Source organism: Anomaloglossus baeobatrachus, chromosome 7, assembly GCF_048569485.1.
Source record: "Anomaloglossus baeobatrachus isolate aAnoBae1 chromosome 7, aAnoBae1.hap1, whole genome shotgun sequence".
Classification (NCBI taxonomy): Eukaryota; Metazoa; Chordata; class Amphibia; order Anura; family Aromobatidae; genus Anomaloglossus; species Anomaloglossus baeobatrachus.
Window position 1 is genome coordinate 78,844,521 of NC_134359.1, and position 20,447 is coordinate 78,864,967.

The window sequence follows — 20,447 nt, forward strand, 5'->3', positions numbered from 1 at the left end:
CAGGGCGGGTGCTGGGTCTCCCAATAAGAGCTAGAAGAAAAGGAATTTACGGTAAGTAACAAAATTCCCTTCTTCTTCAGCGCTCTATTGGGAGACCCAGACGATTGGGACGTCCAAAAGCTGTCCCTGGGTGGGTAAAGAAATACCTCATGTTAGAGCTGCAAAACAGCCCCCCCCTACGGGGATGTCACTGCCGCCTGCAGGACTCTTCTACCTAAGCTGGCATCCGCCGAAGCATAGGTATGCACCTGATAATGCTTGGTGAACGTGTGCAGACTCGACCAGGTAGCCGCCTGACACACCTGTTGAGCCGAAGCCTGGTGCCGTAATGCCCAGGACGCACCTACGGCTCTGGTTGAGTGGGCTTTTAGCCCTGAAGGAACCGGAAGCCCAGCAGAACGGTAGGCCTCTATAATTGGTTCTTTGATCCATCGAGCCAAGGTGGCTTTAGAAGCCTGCAACCCCTTGCGCGGACCGGCGACAAGGACAAAAAGTGCATCGGAACGGCGCATGGGCGCCGTGCGGGAAATGTAGATCCTGAGTGCTCTCACCAGATCTAGCAAACGCAAGTCCCTTTCATACCGGTGAACCGGATGAGGATAAAAGGAAGGCAATGATATATCCTGATTAAGATGAAACGAGGATACGACCTTAGGGAGAAACTCCGGAATGGGGCGCAGCACAACCTTGTCCTGGTGGAACACCAAGAAGGGAGCCTTGGATGACAGAGCAGCCAGCTCAGACACTCGCCGAAGCGATGTGATCGCAACAAGAAACGCCACTTTCTGTGACAGGCGAGAAAAAGAAACTTCTTTGAGAGGCTCGAAGGGCGGCTTCTGGAGAGCCACTAGTACCCTGTTCAGATCCCATGGATCCAACGGCCGCTTGTACGGGGGCACAATATGACAGACCCCCTGCAGGAACGTGCGCACCTTAGGAAGACGTGCTAGACGCTTCTGAAAAAACACGGATAGTGCCGAGACTTGCCCTTTAAGGGAGCCGAGCGACAAGCCCTTTTCCAACCCTGATTGCAGGAAAGATAGAAAAGTGGGCAATGCAAATGGCCAGGGAGACACTCCCTGAGCAGAGCACCAGGTTAAGAAAATCTTCCACGTTCTGTGGTAGATCTTAGCAGAAGTTGACTTCCTAGCTTGTCTCATTGTGGCTACCACTCCCTGGGATAATCCTGTTGACGATAGGATCCAGGACTCAATGGCCACACAGTCAGGTTCAGGGCCGCAGAATTCTGATGGAAAAACGGCCCTTGAGACAGCAGGTCTGGACGGTCTGGAAGCGACCACGGTCGGCCGACCGTGAGATGCCACAGATCCGGATACCACGATCTCCTCGGCCAGTCTGGGGCGACGAGTATGATGCGGCTGCAATCGGATCTGATCTTGCGTAGTACTCTGGGCAAGAGTGCCAGAGGCGGGAATACATATGGGAGGCGGAAGTGCGACCAATCTTGCACCAAGGCGTCTGCCGCCAGCGCTCTTTGATCTCGCGACCGCGCCATGAATGCCGGGACCTTGTTGTTGTGCCGAGACGCCATTAGGTCGACGTCCGGCACTCCCCATCGGCGACAGATTTCCTGAAACACGTCCGGGTGAAGGGACCATTCCCCCGCGTCCATGCCCTGGCGACTGAGAAAGTCTGCTTCCCAGTTTTCTACGCCCGGGATGTGAACTGCGGATATGGTGGATGCTCTTTCCTCCACCCACATCAGAATGCGCCGGACTTCCTGAAAGGCTTGCCGGCTGCGCGTCCCTCCTTGGTGGTTGATGTATGCCACCGCTGTGGAGTTGTCCGATTGGATTCGGATCTGCTTTCCTTCCAGCCACTGTTGGAAGGCCAGTAGGGCAAGATACACTGCCCTGATTTCCAGAACATTGATCTGAAGGGTGGACTCCTGCTGAGTCCACGTCCCCTGAGCCCTGTGGTGTAGAAACACTGCTCCCCACCCCGACAGACTCGCATCTGTCGTGACTACTGCCCAGGATGGGGGCAGGAAGGATCTTCCCTGAGACAATGAGGTGGGAAGGAGCCACCATTGCAGAGAGTCCTTGGCCGTCTGGGAAAGAGAGACTTTCCTGTCTAGGGAAGTCGTCTTCCCGTCCCATTGGCGGAGAATGTCCCATTGAAGTGGACGCAGATGAAACTGCGCAAAGGGAACTGCTTCCATGGCTGCCACCATCTTCCCTAGGAAGTGCATGAGGCGCCGTAAGGGGTGCGACTGGCCCTGAAGGAGCGATTGCACCCCTGTCTGTAGGGACCGCTGCTTGTTTAGCGGAAGCTTCACTCTCGCTGCTCGAGTATGAAACTCCATGCCAAGATACGTTAGTGACTGTGTCGGTGACAGATTTGACTTTGGAAAGTTGATGATCCATCCAAAAGTCTGGAGAGTCTCCAGCGTAGCCTGTAGACTGAGTTGGCATGCCTCTTGAGAGGGTGCCTTGACAAGTAGATCGTCTAGGTAAGGGATCACCGAGTGTCCCTGAGAGTGCAAGACTGCTACCACCGCCGCCATGACCTTGGTGAAGACCCGTGGGGCTGTCGCCAGACCAAATGGCAGAGCTACGAACTGAAAATGGTCGTCTCCTATCACAAAACGTAGAAAACGTTGATGTTCTGTAGCAATTGGCACGTGGAGATAAGCATCCTTGATGTCTATTGAGGCAAGGAAGTCTCCTTGAGACATTGAGGCAATGACAGAACGGAGGGTTTCCATCCGGAACCTCCTGGCGTGCACATGTTTGTTGAGCAGTTTTAGGTCCAGAACAGGACGGAATGAGCCGTCCTTTTTTGGCACCACAAAGAGATTGGAGTAAAACCCTCTCCCTTGTTCCTGAAACGGTACAGGAACCACTACTCCCTCCGCTCTTAGGGAGTCCACCGCCTGCCGCAGGACATCTACACGGTCTGGGTGTGGGGAGGTTCTGAAGAACCGAGCTGGAGGACGAGAACTGAACTCGATTCTGTACCCGCGCGACAAAATGTCCGTCACCCACCGGTCTTTGACCTGTGACATCCAAGTGTCGTAAAAGCGGGAGAGCCTGCCCCCGACCGGAGATGCGGAGGGAGGGGACTGGAAGTCATGAGGTAGCCGCTTTGGAAGCGGTTCCTCCATTTGCTTTCTTGGGGCGTGAATGAGCCCTCCAGGAATCTGAGTTTCTTTGCGTCCTCTGAGTCCCTTTGGACGAGGAGAATTGTGTTTTGCCCGAACCTCGAAAGGACTGAAACTTCTGCTGCCACTTTCTCTGCTGAGGTTTGCTTGATCTGGGCTGGGGTAAAGAGGAGTCTTTACCCTTGGACTGTTTAATGATGTCAGCCAGTGGCTCGCCAAACAGTCTTTCTCTAGACAAAGGCAAGCTGGTTAAACATTTTTTGGAACCAGCATCTGCTTTCCAGTCCTTTAACCACAATGCCCTGCGCAAAACTACCGAATTGGCAGACGCCATTGAGGTGCGGCTGGTAGATTCTAGGACCGCATTGATAGCGTAAGACGCAAACGCGGACATCTGCGAGGTAAGGGACGCCACTTGCGGCACCGCTGGATGTAAGATAGCATCCACTTTCGCTAAACCAGCTGAAATAGCTTGTAGCGCCCATACGGCTGCGAATGCTGGAGCAAACGACGCGCCGATAGCTTCATAGACAGATTTTAACCAAAGGTCCATCTGTCTGTCATTGGCATCTTTAAGTGAAGCGCCATCTTCCACTGCAACTATGGATCTAGCTGCAAGTTTGGAAATCGGGGGATCCACCTTTGGACACTGGGTCCAGCGCTTGACCACCTCAGGGGGGAAAGGATAACGTGTATCCTTAGAACGTTTAGAGAAACGCTTTTCTGGATGAGCATCGTGTTTCTGGATTGATTCTCTGAAGTCAGAGTGATCCAACAGAGCACTTAATTTACGCTTGGGATAGAGGAAACGAAATTTCTCCTGCTCTGCCGCTGCCTCTTCTGCTGAAGGGGTTGGGGGAGAAATATCTAACAGCCTATTGATGGCTGAGATAAGATCGTTTACCATGGCGTCCCCATCCGGGGTATCCAGATTGAGAGGGGTTCCAGGATTAGACTCCTGATCACTCTCTTCAGACACATCACAGGGAGACTGATTGCGCTGAGACCCTGAACAGTGTGATGACGTTGAGGGTCTTTCCCAGCGAGCCCGCTTGGGGTGGCTGGGGCAATCATCTGAGTCATCATACTCATCCTGAGAGGCCGGGGACCCCCTTGCAGTCTGGATTAAATCCAACTGCGGAGGGTTAGAGGACATAGACCTCGCCGTGTCCATAGACTGAGCCCCAGGCATGGATTGCAAAGTTTCCAGGATTTTTGCCATAGTCACCGACATATTAACCGCAAAAAACTGCAAAGTCTGACCCTGACACCGGGGCAGGACTTACAGGCGTCTCAGCCTGGGTCACTATCTCTCCTGACTCCGGCTGGCGAAGCAGCACCGGATCTGAGCATTGCACACAATGGGGGTCTTTGGAACCTGCTGGTAGAGCAGTCCCACAAGCAGCACACACAGTGCACACAGCCCTAGCCTTGGCAGCTTTGCGTCTTGTGGATGACATGCTGCTGCTTCCTCAGAGCGATCTGGGGTATTCAGCCAGGAAGCGACCTCACAGTGCAAGAAATCAATAAATCTCTATGTCCAGTGACACAATACACTAACATACACTGAGGCACTAGAGGGGCCAGCTGAAAAGCCGCTTACCGCCCGCTAAAGAGCGGGTGTGTGGTCTTCCAAAGCCCCTCAGTCTAGGTCTCCCAGAGCCTTGCGTCCTTCTTCCAGCCAGCCATGCATGTAATGGCTGCCGGCGTCCTGAGGGAAGAAGGGGGGCGGGCCCTGGGCGTTCCTGACCAAGAGCGGGAAGCCTGCTCCCTCTGTGCCTAGTGTGAGGGCTGGAGCATGTAAATCAGGCTCCAGCCCTCCTCGCTGCCGTGAAACAGCGTCTCTCCCCTACCCTGATTGACAGGGTGGGGGCGGGAACGATCGGAGCTGCCGGCGTCCTAGGCCCAAAAGCCGGGGACTAGAGTTATAAACGCCGCCGCCGTAAAAGCGCGGTCGGCGTATCCCCGGCGCACCACAAGTCACAGCAGCGCCGCCCGGTCCAGTGAGGGTCGGCGCTGCGTTCCCAGAACACAAAGTCCCCCAGATGACTGTAGGAACACCAGCTCAGTGTACGGTCCCCGGCGCACTACAACACCCAGCCAGCCCGGAGTGTGTCTGTGCCTGCCGGGGACACAGAGTACCTGTATGATGCAGGGCCCGGTCCCTGATGGTACTCCTGCTCCGTATCCATCAGGTTCTGATGGGTCTGTGGATGGAGCCCGGCGACAGAGCTTTGAGGCCGGCAGGATCCCACTTCCACAGAACCCCCAAGGGGATGTGGAAGGAAAAACAGCATGTCAGGCTCCAGCCCTGTACCAGCAATAGGTACCTCAACCTTACAACACCATCCAGGGGTGAGAAGGGAGCATGCTGGGAACACTATATGTGTCCTCTTTTCTTCCATCCGAACTAGTCAGCAGCTACTGCTGACTAAAATCTGTGGAGCTATGCATGGAATGTCTGACCTCCTTCGCACACAAAGCTAAAACTGGAGTACCCGTGATACCACGGGGGGGTATAGCCAGAGAGGGAGGGGCCTTGCACTTTTAGTGTAGTGCTTTGTGTGGCCTCCAGAGGGCAGTAGCTATACCCCAATCGTCTGGGTCTCCCAATAGAGCGCTGAAGAAAACACAATAAGCACACTCTCCCACAACAATAATGTACAGGGACCCCGAAAAGTAAACGTCTCAGGTACTTAGCTTGCTGAGACGCAGGGCCAAGTCCCTGGGGATGAGTGCTCCAGTCCAGCAGGGTCCTGAAGCGCTGCGGATGGAGACCGGTCTCCTGCCAAGCATGGAGACCGTGCTGGCTCCCACTTCAAGCCAGAGCCCAGGAGGGATGGTGAAGGAGCACGGCTTGTAAGGCTCCAGCCTAGGAATCAACCTTACAACACCGCCGACACAGTGGGGTGAGAAGGGACATGCCGGGAGTCCAGACATGGACCCACTTTTCTTCAAACTCTTTCCAAAAATCAAAGAAATCAGATGAGAATGCATGTGTGGATGTATGCCTCCTGAACACATAGCGATAAACTGGCTAGATCTGGTTCTCCAGGGGGTGTATAAGCTCAGAGGGAGGAGCTACACTTTTAAGTGTAGTACTTTGTGTGTCCTCCGGAGGCAGAAGCTAAACACCCATGGTCTGGGTCTCCCATAGGAACGATAAAGAAATGACCACGGCACTTTTGTTTGTGGTGCCCAAGTAGGATACAATTCCTTGGTATATACTATATATCAAGGGTATATGGTTCACTTTGTAAGGATTTCAAATATAAAATCACAGCTTTTCTTCAGCAATCTGAGTGCCAAGTCTCTCTTTCATACCATGTTTACATGGAACAATTGTTGGCACTAAACAACCGCTATTTAGTAACCATTTACCAATGGGCGGCGCGTAATAGCTTATTCACACAGGTAAACAGCGGTTAACAGTGAGCATTAAACAAATCGGTAATAGATCAAATTGCTTCATTTTTTTATGGGAACTTTTTTCTAACTAAAAAGAACTGGGTTAATCAATCTAAGGCTAAGTTCACACTTCCGTTGTTTTCAATCCGTCAGCAACGGATCAGTTGTTTTTTAGATGTCAACTGATGCAACTGATGTATTTTTCACAGGATTCCTTTCACAGGAATCCTGTGAAAAAACGGATCCGTTGCGTCTGTTACATCCGCTGTGCATCCGTTTTTTGACGGATTTTAAACTAAGCGTCTGCCTTTTAATGGCAGCAGATATTCCTAAGGCCCTCATCAGTCTCCCACAATGACAAGAGGAGCGCTACCTAGAAGCATCAGCAGTGTCTGACTGACGGCCTCTCTGCCTCAGCAGCGGCCCTTTTCCCAGTCTACAGGCTTATTTCTAAATCCTCCGTCACATTTAACGACTTACCAGCGATCCCGAAAACGATGCGACCCGATAAGGATCGTTGGTAAGACCGCTGGGAAATCGCTGGTGAGATGTCACACAGTCAGATCTTACCAGCGATGCATTAACGATCAGCGATCTGTTGCTGCGTCACAGAAACGGTGACGGAACAACGATTTCATTAGCGATCTCGTTGTGTGTGACGGGGCCTTAAGGGATCAGATAATCTGTCACATCTGTCTTTTCTCAAGACTAATTTTATCAGTTATTTCACAGTCAGTGATCAGCGCTGGAGGTAGGGGTAACAATGAGAAGGATCTGATAAGTGGACAAAAAAAAATAAATTTATTTTTCTGTTAATCAGATGCCTTACAAAGATTATCACATGGTGTACAATTCTGTTAATTCATACTACAGCTACTCAGTCAACTTAATATACAAACCATAGTAGCTCTTGGAAATAGTGCTGAACCTTCATCTGATGAAATAGCTGTTCCCTGACTTGCTGACACCTGGAGAAAAGGGGACAAAGTCAGTAATTATATCAAGATATACTGATCATCTATGAGCTATCTGTATATACTGTGGTTAAAGAGAATCTGTCACCAGGTTTTTGCTCTCGCATCTGAGAGCAGCATAACGTAGAGAGAGAGACCCTGATTCCAGCGATGTGTCACTTACTGAGCTGTTTGTTATCATTATGATATAATCAATGTTTTCTCTGCTGCAGATCTAGCAGTTATACAGACCTCATGAATGTGCTGGACTACCTTTAGCCCGCCAAGTAGACCTCTAATGATAAAGAAGGGAATTTTGTTTACTTACCGTAAATTCCTTTTCTTCTAGCTCCTATTGGGAGACCCAGACAATTGGGTGTATAGCTTCTGCCTCCAGAGGCCACACAAAGTATTACACTGAAAAAGTGTAACCCCTCCCCTCTGCCTATACACCCTCCCGTGGATCACGGGCTCCTCAGTTTTGGTGCAAAAGCAGGAAGGAGGAAACTTATAAATTGGTCTGGGGTAAATTCAATCCGAAGGATGTTCGGAGAACTGAAACCATAACCAAAAGAACAATTCATCATGAACAACATGTGTACACAAAAGAACAACCAGCCCGAAGGGGACAGGGGCGGGTGCTGGGTCTCCCAATAGGAGCTAGAAGAAAAGAAATTTACGGTAAGTAAACAAAATTCCCTTCTTCTTTGTCGCTCCATTGGGAGACCCAGACAATTGGGACGTCCAAAAGCAGTCCCTGGGTGGGTAAAAGAATACCTCGATAAAAAGAGCCGAAAACGGCCCCTTCCTACAGGTGGGCAATCGCCGCCTGAAGGACTCGCCTACCTAGACTGGCATCTGCCGAAGCATAGGTATGCACTTGATAGTGTTTTGTGAAGGTGTGCAGACTAGACCAGGTAGCTGCCTGACACACCTGCTGAGCCGTAGCCCGGTGTCGCAATGCCCAGGACGCACCCACGGCTCTGGTAGAATGGGCTTTCAGCCCCGAAGGAAGAGGAAGCCCCGAAGAAAGGTAGGCTTCAAGAATCGGTTCCTTGATCCACCGAGCCAAAGTTGACTTGGAAGCCTGCGAACCCTTACGCTGGCCAGCGACCAGGACAAAGAGCGCATCCGAACGGCGCAGGGGCGCCGTGCGAGACACGTAGAGCCGGAGTGCTCTCACTAGATCTAATAAATGCAAATCCTTTTCACACTGGTGAACTGGATGAGGGCAAAATGACGGTAAGGAGATATCCTGATTGAGATGAAAAGGAGATACCACCTTAGGGAGAAATTCCGGGACAGGACGCAGAACCACCTTATCCTGGTGAAAAACCAGGAAAGGGGATTTGCATGACAGCGCTGCAAGCTCCGACACTCTTCGGAGTGAGGTAATTGCCACAAGAAATGCCACCTTCTGCGAAAGACGTGATAAAGAGACATCCCTCAGCGGCTCGAAAGGTGGTTTTTGAAGAGCCATTAGCACCCTGTTAAGGTCCCAGGGTTCCAGCGGACGCTTGTAGGGTGGAACTATGTGGCAGACTCCCTGCAGGAACGTGCGGATCTGCGGAAGCCTTGCCAGGCGCTTTTGAAAAAATACTGAGAGCGCCGATACTTGTCCCTTGAGAGAGCCGAGTGACAAACCCTTGTCCATTCCGGATTGAAGGAATGAAAGAAAAATGGGTAAGGCAAAAAGGCCAGGGAGTAAAACCCTTATCAGAGCACCAGGACAAGAAGATCCGCCACGACCTGTAATAGATCTTGGCGGACGTTGGTTTCCTGGCCTGTCTCATAGTGGCAATGACATCTTGAGATAACCCCGACGACGCTAGGAGCCAGGACTCAATGGCCACACAGTCAGGTTGAGGGCCGCAGAATTCAGATGGAAAAACGGCCCTTGTGACAGCAGGTCTGTGCGGTCTGGAAGCGCCCACGGCTGACCCACCGTGAGATGCCACAGATCCGGGTACCACGACCGCCTCGGCCAATCTGGAGCGACAAGAATGGCGCGACGACAGTCGGATCTGATCTTGCGTAACACTCTGGGCAACATCGCCAGCGGAGGAAACACATAAGGGAGTCGAAACTGCGACCAATCCTGCACTAACGCGTCCGCCGCCAAAGCTCTGTGATCTTGAGACCGTGCCATGAAGGCCGGGACCTTGTTGTTGTGCCGTGACGCCATGAGATCGACGTCCGGCGTTCCCCAGCGGCGACAGATCTCTCGAAACACGTCTGGGTGAAGAGACCATTCCCCCGCATCCATGCCCTGGCGACTGAGAAAATCTGCTTCCCAGTTTTCTACGCCCGGGATGTGAACTGCGGAGATGGTGGAGGCTGTGGCGTCCGCCCACAGCAGAATCCGCCGGACTTCCTGGAAGGCTTGACGGCTGAGCGTGCCGCCCTAGTGGTTGATGTACGCGACCGCCGTGGCGTTGTCCGACTGTATGCGGATCTGCCTGCCCTCCAGCCACCGATGGAACGCCTTTAGGGCTAGATACACTGCCCTCATCTCCAGAACATTGATCTGAAGGGAAGACTCTATCGGAGTCCAGGTTCCCTGAGCCCTGTGGTGGAGAAAAACCGCTCCCCACCCTGACAGGCTCGCGTCCGTCGTGACCACAGCCCAGGATGGGGGCAGGAAGGATTTTCCCTGCGATAGAGAAGTGGGAAGAAGCCACCACTGAAGGGAGGTTTTGGCTGCAAGGGAAAGAGAGACGTTTCTGTCGATGGACGTCGACCTCCTGTCCCATTTGCGGAGAATGTCCCATTGGAGTGGGCGCAGATGGAACTGCGCGAAGGGCACTGCCTCCATTGCTGCCACCATCTTCCCCAGGAAGTGCATGAGGCGCCTCAAGGGGTGTGACTGACCCCGAAGAAGAGATTGCACCCCTGTCTGCAGCGAAAGCTGTTTGTCCAGCGGTAGCTTGACTACCGCTGGCTGAGTATGAAACTCCATCCCGAGGTAAGTGAGTGATTGGGTCGGTGTCAACTTGGACTTTGGGAAGTTGATGAGCCACCCGAGCTGCTGGAGATTCGCCAGAGCGACGGTCAGGCTGTGTTGACACGCCACCCGGGAGGGTGCCCTGACTAGGAGATCGTCTAAGTAAGGGATCACCGAGTGGCCCTGAGAATGTAGGACCGCCACAACGGATGCCATGACCTTGGTGAAGACCCGTGGGGCTGTCGCCAGGCCGAAAGGCAGTGCCACGAACTGAAGGTGTTCGTCCCCGATGGCGAAACGCAGGAAGCGTTGATGTTCGGGTGCGATCGGCACATGGAGATAAGCATCCTTGATGTCGATTGATGCTAGGAAGTCTCCTTGTGACATCGAAGCGATGACCGAGCGGAGAGATTCCATCCGAAACCTTCTGGTGCTCACGCGCCTGTTGAGCAGCTTGAGGTGCAGAACGGGACGGAATGATCCGTCCTTCTTTGGCACCACGAACAAGTTGGAGTAGAAGCCGTGACCATGTTCCTGAGGGGGAACGGGAATCACCACTCCTTCTGTCTTCAGAACACCCACCGCCTGAAAAAGTGCGCCGGTCCGAGAGGGAGGCGGAGAGGTTCTGAAGAAACAAGTCGGAGGACGAGAGCTGAACTCTATCCTGTAACCGTGAGACAGAATGTCTCTCACCCATCGGTCTTGGACATGTGGCCACCAGGCGTCGCAAAAGCGGGAGAGCCTGTCACCGACCGAGGATGCGGTTCGGGGAGGCCGAAAGTCATGAGGAAGCCGCCTTGGAGGCAGTGCCTCCGGCGGTTTTTTGGGGGCGTGACTTAGACCGCCACGCATAGGAGTTCCTCTGGCCTTTCTCTGGCCTGTTGGACGAAGAGGATTGGGACTTGGCTGAGGGCCGAAAGGACCGAAACCTCGGTTGTATTTTCCGTTGCTGAGGTCTCTTCGGCTTGGACTGGGGTAAGGACGAGTCCTTTCCCTTGAAATCATTAATAATTTCATCCAATCGTTCGCCAAACAATCGGTCGCCAGAAAACGGCAAACCGGTTAAGAACTTCTTGGAAGCAGAGTCTGCCTTCCATTCGCGTAGCCACATGGCCCTGCGGACTGCCACCGAATTAGCGGATGCCACCGCTGTACGGCTAGCAGAGTCCAGGACGGCGTTCATGGCGTAGGACGAAAAAGCCGACGCCTGCGAAGTCAAAGACGCAACTTGCGGAGCAGAGGTACGTGTGACCGCATTAATCTCAGACAGACAAGCTGAGATAGCTTGGAGTGCCCACACGGCTGCAAAGGCCGGGGCAAAAGACGCACCTGTGGCTTCATAGATGGATTTCACCAGGAGCTCTATCTGCCTGTCAGTGGCATCCTTGAGCGATGAGCCATCTGCAACTGATACTACAGATCTAGCCGCCAGTCTAGAGACTGGAGGATCCACCTTGGGACATTGAGCCCAACCCTTAACTACGTCAGAGGGGAAGGGGTAACGTGTGTCATTAAGGCGCTTAGTAAAGCGCTTGTCCGGAAATGCTCTGTGCTTCTGGACAGCATCTCTGAAGTTAGAGTGATCGAATAACGCACTTCGTGTACGTTTGGGAAACCTAAACTGGTGTTTCTCCTGCTGCGAAGCCGACTCCTCTATAGGTGGAGTTGGGGGAGAAAGATCTAGCACCTGGTTGATGGACGATATAAGATCATTTACTAAGGCGTCCCCCTCAGGTGTATCAAGATTGAGGGCAACGTCAGGGTCAGATCCCTGAGCTGCGATGTCCGCCTCGTCCTCTAGAGAGTCCTCAAGCTGAGACCCCGAGCAGCGTGAGGAGGTCGGGGAAGATTCCCAGCGAGCCCGCTTAGCCGGTCTGGGACTGTGGTCCGTGCAGGAGTCCTCCACGTGAGACCTAGGGGCCACCCCGGGAGCACGCTGCGGCGCAGGACCGAGAGGGGCCTGGAGGCGATCATCCCACAGTGCCCGGGGCCTGTGTAAGGACCGGTCTGGACTGCAAGGCTTCTAGTATCTTGGCAGACCATTTGTCCATAGACTGAGCCATGGATTGTGAAAGTGACTCAGAGAGTTTCTCAGCAAAAACTGCAAACTCTGTCCCTGCCGCCTGGACAGTGGAAGCAGGAGGGTCTGCCTGAGCCGAGGGGCCCACTAGTGACCGAGGCTCCGGCTGAGCAAATGAATCAGGGGTCGAGCATTGCTCACAGTGAGGGTAGGTGGAACCCGCAGGTAACATAGCCCCACAAGAGGTACAGGTTGCAAAAAAACCCTTTGCCTTAGCGCCCTTGCTCCTTGTGGACGACATGCTGTTGTCTCCTAGGAGAGTGATCACTGAGGGTATATAGCCAAAAGTAAACAACCCGGCCGAACAGAGAAAATATATACATATATATATATATATACTCCGGCACCCTAGGGGGACCAGCACCGGGTGACCGGTGTGGCTTACCGACCGCCCAAAGCGGAGTGTGTGTCCACCAGATTCCCTGCCTTAGGTCTCCCAGAGCTGCAGAGCTCGTTCCTGAAATCCTCCACCGGCAGAATGTGTGTAAAAATGGCTGCCGGAGCTCTCAGGGAAGGAGGGAGCCATGGGCGGCGACTAAAAAAGTGCGGGAATCTGGGGCCCCACAGTGATCAGTGAGGGGGGGGGGAGGAAACATAAAGTATGCTCCAGCCCTCACTGCCGACGTCAGGTCGACCGTCCCGCCCTTACCCCTGACTGGCAGGCCCGGGGGCGGGAGTTATGGTACTAGGCCGCAATGAAGCCAGGGACTAGATTTAATACCGCGGCCGACAAACAGGCTCGGTCGGCGCGGAAGTCCCGGTCTTCACAAACCAGCAGCTGCTGCAGCGTCCGTGAAACAAGCGCTCCATGCACAGTCCCCATGGGGACACAGAGTACCTTTAGATGCAGGGCCCTGTCCCTGAGGATACATAGACTCCTGTCCGGCAGATTCCCACAGGGGCTGCGGAGGGAGCCCGGTCCCAGTAAATGGATGACCGGTCAGGATCCCACTTCTCCCAGAGCCTCTAAGGGATGGTGAAGGACAACGGCATGTGGCTCCAGCATCTGTACCTGCAATGGGTACCTCAACCTTAACAGCACCGCCGACGTAGTGGGGTGAGAAGGGAGCATGCCGGGGGCCCTGTGGGGGCCCTCTTTTCTTCCAACCGATAAAATCAGCAGCTGCTGCTGACTAAAATGGGAATGCATGAGTGGATGTGTGCCTCCTTCCACACAAAGCATAAAACTGAGGAGCCCGTGATCCACGGGAGGGTGTATAGGCAGAGGGGAGGGGTTACACTTTTTCAGTGTAATACTTTGTGTGGCCTCCGGAGGCAGAAGCTATACACCCAATTGTCTGGGTCTCCCAATGGAGCGACAAAGAAATCACTGTTTAATCAGCAGTAGATTATCAAAACTGCACTAAACAGCCCAGTAAGTGACATCGCTGGAATCAGGATCTCTGTCTCTACATTATGCTGCTCTCAGATTAGGTGGCAAAAACCTGGTGACAGATTCCCATAAGTTAAATCTATAATAAGATGGGAGTTTTCTACTATTTCTCTAATCAGTAATATTCTATTAGTTATGTCAAAATCTTTTGGGTTTTTTTTTGCATTAAAGGATCAATGAGCCTACCTGGTAAAGGAAACGCTTAATTTTCCAGCATGACCCAGGTTAACAATTCCTTTAGACAAGTTCTGTATATCGTGGGTATCAGCACTGGGAAGCAAAGCTTTTAGTGTACCACCCCGTCCTACAGAACCGGGTGCTGCTGGAAACGCACGCATTTGTCGTCTTAATTTCTTACGTACAGCTAAATCTTCCGGCCATCTGAAAACAAAAGATAACATTAGTAGTGAGATATTACAGGAAAAATATGCAAATTACGTTTGCAAATGAAAAAGACCCAACGAACCTCTGGATATATTTGCTGCAACATTGCATCTCATAAAGAGTTTCTCTAGCTATATGGAATATCTCCTCATCCACGAATCGCTTAACATGCTCATTACAGACAATCTGAGAGCAGCGTAATATGCGGTCATTGTGGTCAAGCTGCACGGCTTTTCTGAAACAAAAAAATCATGAAATAAAAAGAGGGAAGAAGTATTAGATTGTTCTGTTCCGCCGATAAAGGGGAATCCGCTAACTATAATGCACATGGAGCCTAATTATTTGCACTCATTTAGTCTAGGCATCTATAAATAGGGAATAATAGAGAACACATTTTGCCTTGGGGGGAAGGGGGTCACACATAGTTCTTAGGGTAAGTTCACACAGTGCGTTTTTCGCAGCGTTTTTGAGCGTTTTTTGGGTGTGTTTTTGGCCTCAAAACTGCATGACTTTGCTTCCCCAGCAAAGTCTATGAGTTTTCATTTTTGCTGTTCGCACACAACTTTTTTTTTAAGCTGCGTTTGAGCTTTAAAAAAAAATAAAAAAATAAAAAAAAAAAAAAAATGGACATGTCAATTCTTTCCTGCATTTTTCTGCGTTTTCCCCCCATGCAATGCATTGAAAAAACGCAGGGATCAAAAATGCAGCAAAACGCAGCCAAAAACCGCGGGTTTTTGCCGCGGGTGCGTTTTTAGCGGCCAAAAACGCACAAAAACACAGCGTCAAAAAAAAAAAACAGCGTGTGCACATAGCCTAAAAAAGGCTGCTGGCACACATATCTGAAAACACTCACTGGAGCTCTTTCTTGCATATTTTCTGGATATTCTCTTGAACAACATCATTTATGAGGTTAACACATTGAGATTGGGCCTCCAGAGAAAGAAGTCGCTCTCTTTCTTGAATCCTCCTGTTGTAAAATTCAAGAAATAATAATAATAATAATAATAATAAAGGATATTGTCATAACTAACATGCTAAAATAAAGTACAAAGAATGTGAAAATGCCGCATCTTACCTTTCTTCTTCTGCCTTCCTTCGTTTTTCCTCTTTCACTCTTTCAATCTCTGCCTTTATTTCTTCTTCTGCGACATTTCTTGAAAGATTCAGTACGAGATCTGCAAGCAGCTGATCAGCAACTATAGATGACTCACTTAAAGGAATACAAGAAAAAGATGAGAATTATTTGAGTATGACAAATATTCAATTAATTAGAACTAACTTTGAATACATTCACTGTAATACGATCTGACGTTAAATAGGACCGAAATAGTTGCCATAAATATTTTTTTTTAACCTGGTGTAAATGCCGCTGTTCTCCTTAATATGGCGATGTTTATATTTTGCAACTGCATCTGACCTGCCCAGATATATAGTCCCTTCTTCCCTGTATGTAAATCAATTCTAGTTAGCCAAAAGGGAGTGGTCATCTCTTCTGTATGGCAATCTTAAGATGACCATGCCCAGTTGGCTAAGCGGGCAAGCAGAGACCAAATATCAGGAACAGAAAGGCGCATGAGCGAAAATTAAACAATGCCAGACTCAGGAGAGCAACAGCATTTACAACAGGTGTTAAAAAAAAAAAAAAAAAAAAAATCTAGATCTATTTATATTTTTTTTTTACCTGGTGTAAATGCCGTTGATCTCCTGAATCTGGCACTGTTTAATGTTTGCTCATGTGCCTCTCTGTTCCTGATATTTGGTCCTGAGATGTGTGTGTAATAATATATACATACATACATACATACATAGCTCTGTCAAAATTTAAGAGACCACTGCAAAATTGTCAGTTTTTCTGATATTTCTCTTTATAGGTATATTTTTGAGTAAAATGTAAATTGCTCTTTTAATCTATAAACTACTAACGTCTCCGAATTTCCAAGCAATAAATTTTATATTTATTTTCTGGAAATGAGAAGTGGTCAAAATAATAAAATAATGCACATTGCTTTCAGAACTCAAATAATGCAAAGAAGAAGGGAATTTTGTTTACTTACCGTAAATTCCTTTTCTTCTAGCTCTAATTGGGAGACCCAGACAATTGGGTGTATAGGCTATGCCTCCGGAGGCCGCACAAAGTATTACACTTAAAAGTGTTAAGCCCCTCCCCTTCTGCCTATACACCCCCCGTGCTCCCACGGGCTCCTCAGTTTTGGTGCAAAAGCAAGAAGGAGGAAAAGATTATAAACTGGTGTAAAGTAGATTCAATCCGAAGGAATATCGGAGAACTGAAACCAAACAACATGAACAACATGTGTACACAAAAAAAAACAACAGGGGCGGGTGCTGGGTCTCCCAATTAGAGCTAGAAGAAAAGGAATTTACGGTAAGTAAACAAAATTCCCTTCTTCTTTGTCGCTCTATTGGGAGACCCAGACAATTGGGATGTCCAAAAGCAATCCCTGGGTGGGTAAAATAATACCTCGTAATAGAGCCGTAAAACGGCCTCTTCCTACAGGTGGGCAACCGCCGCCTGAAGGACTCGTCTACCTAGGCTGGCATCCGCCGAAGCATAGGTATGCACCTGATAGTGTTTCGTGAAAGTGTGCAGGCTCGACCAGGTAGCCGCCTGACACACCTGCTGACCCGTAGCCTGGTGCCTCAAACCCCAGGACGCGCCCCCGGCTCTGGTAGAATGGGCCTAGAGCCCTGAGGGAACCGGCAGCCCGGTAAGCTTCGAGAATTGGTTCCTTGATCCACCGGGCCAGGGTTGATTTGGAAGCCTGTGACCCTTTACGCTGGCCAGCGACAAGGACAAAGAGTGCATCCGAGCGGCGCAGGGGCGCCGTACGAGAAATGTAGAGCCTGAGTGCTCTCACCAGATCTAACCAGTGCAAATCCTTTTCACATTGGTGAACTGGATGATGACAAAAAGAGGGTAAGGAGATATCCTGATTGAGATGAAAGGGGGGTACCACCCTTGGGAGAAATTCCAGAACCGGACGCAGAACCACCTTGTCCTGGTGAACACCAGGAAAGGGGCTTTGCACGACAACATTGCTAGCTCAGACACTCTCCGAAGTGAAGTGACTGCTACTAGGAAAATCACTTTCTGCGAAAGGCGTGAGAAAGAAATATCCCTTATTGGATCGAATGGTGGTTTCTGAAGAACCATCAGCACCCCGTTCAGATCCCAGGGTTCTAACGGCCGCTTGTAAGGATGAACGATGTGACAACCCCCTGCAGGAACGTGCATACCTGTGGAAGTCTGGCTAGGCGCTTCTGGAAAAACACAGAGAGCGCTGAGACTTGTCCCTTAAGGGAGCCGAGCGACAAACCCTTTTCCAGTCCAGATTGAAGGAAGGACAGAAAAATGGGCAAGGCAAAAGGCCAGGGAGAAAAACCCCGAGCAGAGCACCACGACAGGAAATTTTTCCACGTCCTGTGGTAGATCTTGGCGGACGTTGGTTTCCTAACCTGTCTCATAGTGGCAATGACCTCTTGAGATAATCCTGAAGACGCTAGATCTAGGACTCAATGGCCACAGTGTCAGGTTGAGGGCCGCAGAATTCAAATGGAAAAACGGCCCTTGAGACAGCAAGTCTGGTCGGACTGGTAGTGCCCACGTTTGGCCTACCGTGAGATGCCACAGATCCGGGTACCACGACCTCCTCGGCCAGTCTGGAGTGACGAGGATGGCGCGGCGGCAGTCGGCCCTGATCGTGCGTAACACTCTGGGCAACAGTGCCAGCGGAGGAAACACATAAGGGAGTTGAAACTGCGACCAATTCCGAACTAAGGCGTCTGCCGCCATAGCTCTGTGATCGTGAGAGCGTGCCATGAATGCCATGACCTTGTTGTTGTGCCGGGACGCCATTAGGTCGACGTCCGGCCTCCCTCAGCGGCAACAGATCTCCTGAAACACGCCCGGGTGAAGAGACCATTCCCCTGCGTCCATGCCCTGGCGACTGAGAAAGTCTGCTTCCCAGTTTTCGACGCCCGGGATGTGAACTGCGGAGATGGTGGAGGCCGTGGCTTCCACCCACATCAAAATCCGCCGGACTTCCTGGAAGGCTTGCCGACTGCGTGTTCCGCCTTGGTGGTTGATGTAAGCCACCACTGTGGAGTTGTCCGACTGAATTCGGATCTGCTTGCCTTCCAGCCACTGCTGGAACACTTTTTAGGGCAAGATACACTGCCCTGATCTTCAGAACATTGATCTGAAGCGAGGACTCTTGCTGAGTCCACGTACCCTGAGCCCTGTGGTGGAGAAAGACTGCTCCCCACCCTGACAGACTCGCGTCCGTCGTGACCACCTCCCAGGATGGGGGTAGGAAGGATTTCCCATGCGATAATGAAGTGGGAAGAAAGCCACCCCCTAAGGGAAGCTTTGGTTGCCTGAGAGAGGGAGACGTTCCTGTCGAGGGACGTCGGTTTCCTGTCCTATTTGCGTAGGATGTCCCAATGAAGAGGACGCAGGTGAAACTGCGCGAAAGGAACTGCCTCCATTGCTGCCACCATCTTCCCCAGGAAGTGCATGAGGACCTTCAAGGGGTGTGCTTGACCTTGAAGGAGAGATTGCACCCCTTTCTGTAGTGAACGCTTGTTGATCAGCGGAAGCTTCACTATCGCCGATAGGGTATGAAACTCCATGCCAAGATATGTCAGCGATTGGGCTGGTGTCAGATTTGACTTTGGAAAATTGATGATCCACCCGAAACTCTGGAGAGCCCCCAGAGAAGCGTCGGGGCTGTGTTGGCATGCCTCTTGAGAGGGTGCCTTGATCAGCAGATCGTCCAAGTAAGGGATCACCGAGTGACCCTGAGAGTGGAGGACCGCAACTACTGTAGCCCTGACCTTGGTGAAAACCCGTGGGGCTGTAGCCAGGCCGAACTGCAGTGCCACGAACTGCAGGTGTTCGTCTCCTATGGTGAAGCGCAAGAAGCGTTGGTGCTCTGGAGCCACCGGTACGTGGAGAAAAGCATCTTTGATATCGATCGATGCAAGGAAATCTTCTGGGGACATTGAGTCGATGACGGAGCGGAGGGTTTCCATCCGGAACCGTCTGGTCTATACGTGTTTGTTGAGCAGTTACGGGTCCAGGACAGGACGGAAAGACCCGTCCTTCTTTGTAACCACAAACAGGTTGGAGAAAAACCCGTGACCCTGTTGCTGAAGAGGAACAGGGACCACCACTCCTTCTGCCCTCAGGGTGCCCAGCGCCTGCAGAAGAGCCTCGGCTCGCTCGGGAGGCGGGGATAACCTGAAGAATCGAGTCGGGGGACGAGAGGCGAACTCTAACTTGTAACCGTGAGACAGAATGTCTCTCGCCCAACGGTCTTTTACCCTTGGCAGCCAGGAGTCGCAAAGGCGGGAAAGCCTGCCACCAACCGAGGATGCGGATTGAGGAGACCGAAAGCCATCAAGAAGCCGCTTTGGTAGCGGCACCTCCGGTGGTCTTTTTGACTTAGACCGCCATGAATCGGAGAGCCCTTGATCTATTCAGAGGCCTTTTGGACGAGGAGAATTGGGACCTGCCCGCGCCCCGAAAGAACCGAAACCTCGACTGCCCCATCCTCTGTTGGGGTATGTTCGGTTTGGGCTGGGGTAAAGATGTATCCTTTCCCTTGTATTGTTTGATGATTTCATCCAAACGTTCGCCAAACAGTCGGTCGCCAGAAATTGGCAAACTGGTTAAACGCTTTTTTGGAAGCAGAATCTGCCTTCCAGTTCCGTAGCCACAAGGCCCTGCAGAGTACCACCGAATTGGCGGAAGCAACCGCCATACGGCTCGCAGAGTCCAGGACAGCATAAATAGCGTAAGACGCAAATGCCGACGTCTGTGTGGCTGCGTCAATTTGCGCTTGACCTGCTGAGATAGCTTGTAGCACCCATACGGCTGCAAATGCTGGTGTAAAAGAAGCGCTGATAGCTTCATAGATGGATTTCAACCAGAGCTCCATCTGCCTGTGAGTGGCATCTTTGATTGATAGACGCTATAAGATCGTTCACTATGGCGTCCCCGTCAGGCGTATCAAGATTGAGAGCGGCCTCAGGATCAGAATCCTGATCAGCTGTCTCCGCTTCATCATCCAGGGATTCCCCCCGCTGAGACCCTGACCAATATGAAGATGTCGAGGGAATTTCCCAGCGAGCTCGCTTAG

The 20,447-nt window shown here is 51.3% G+C and overlaps 1 pseudogene; it reads right to left on the bottom strand.

Annotated features, from left to right (window-relative positions):
• The window catches only part of LOC142245105 (germinal-center associated nuclear protein-like), a 131,433-nt pseudogene that overhangs the window by 38,936 nt on the left and 72,050 nt on the right, over window positions 1–20,447 (bottom strand).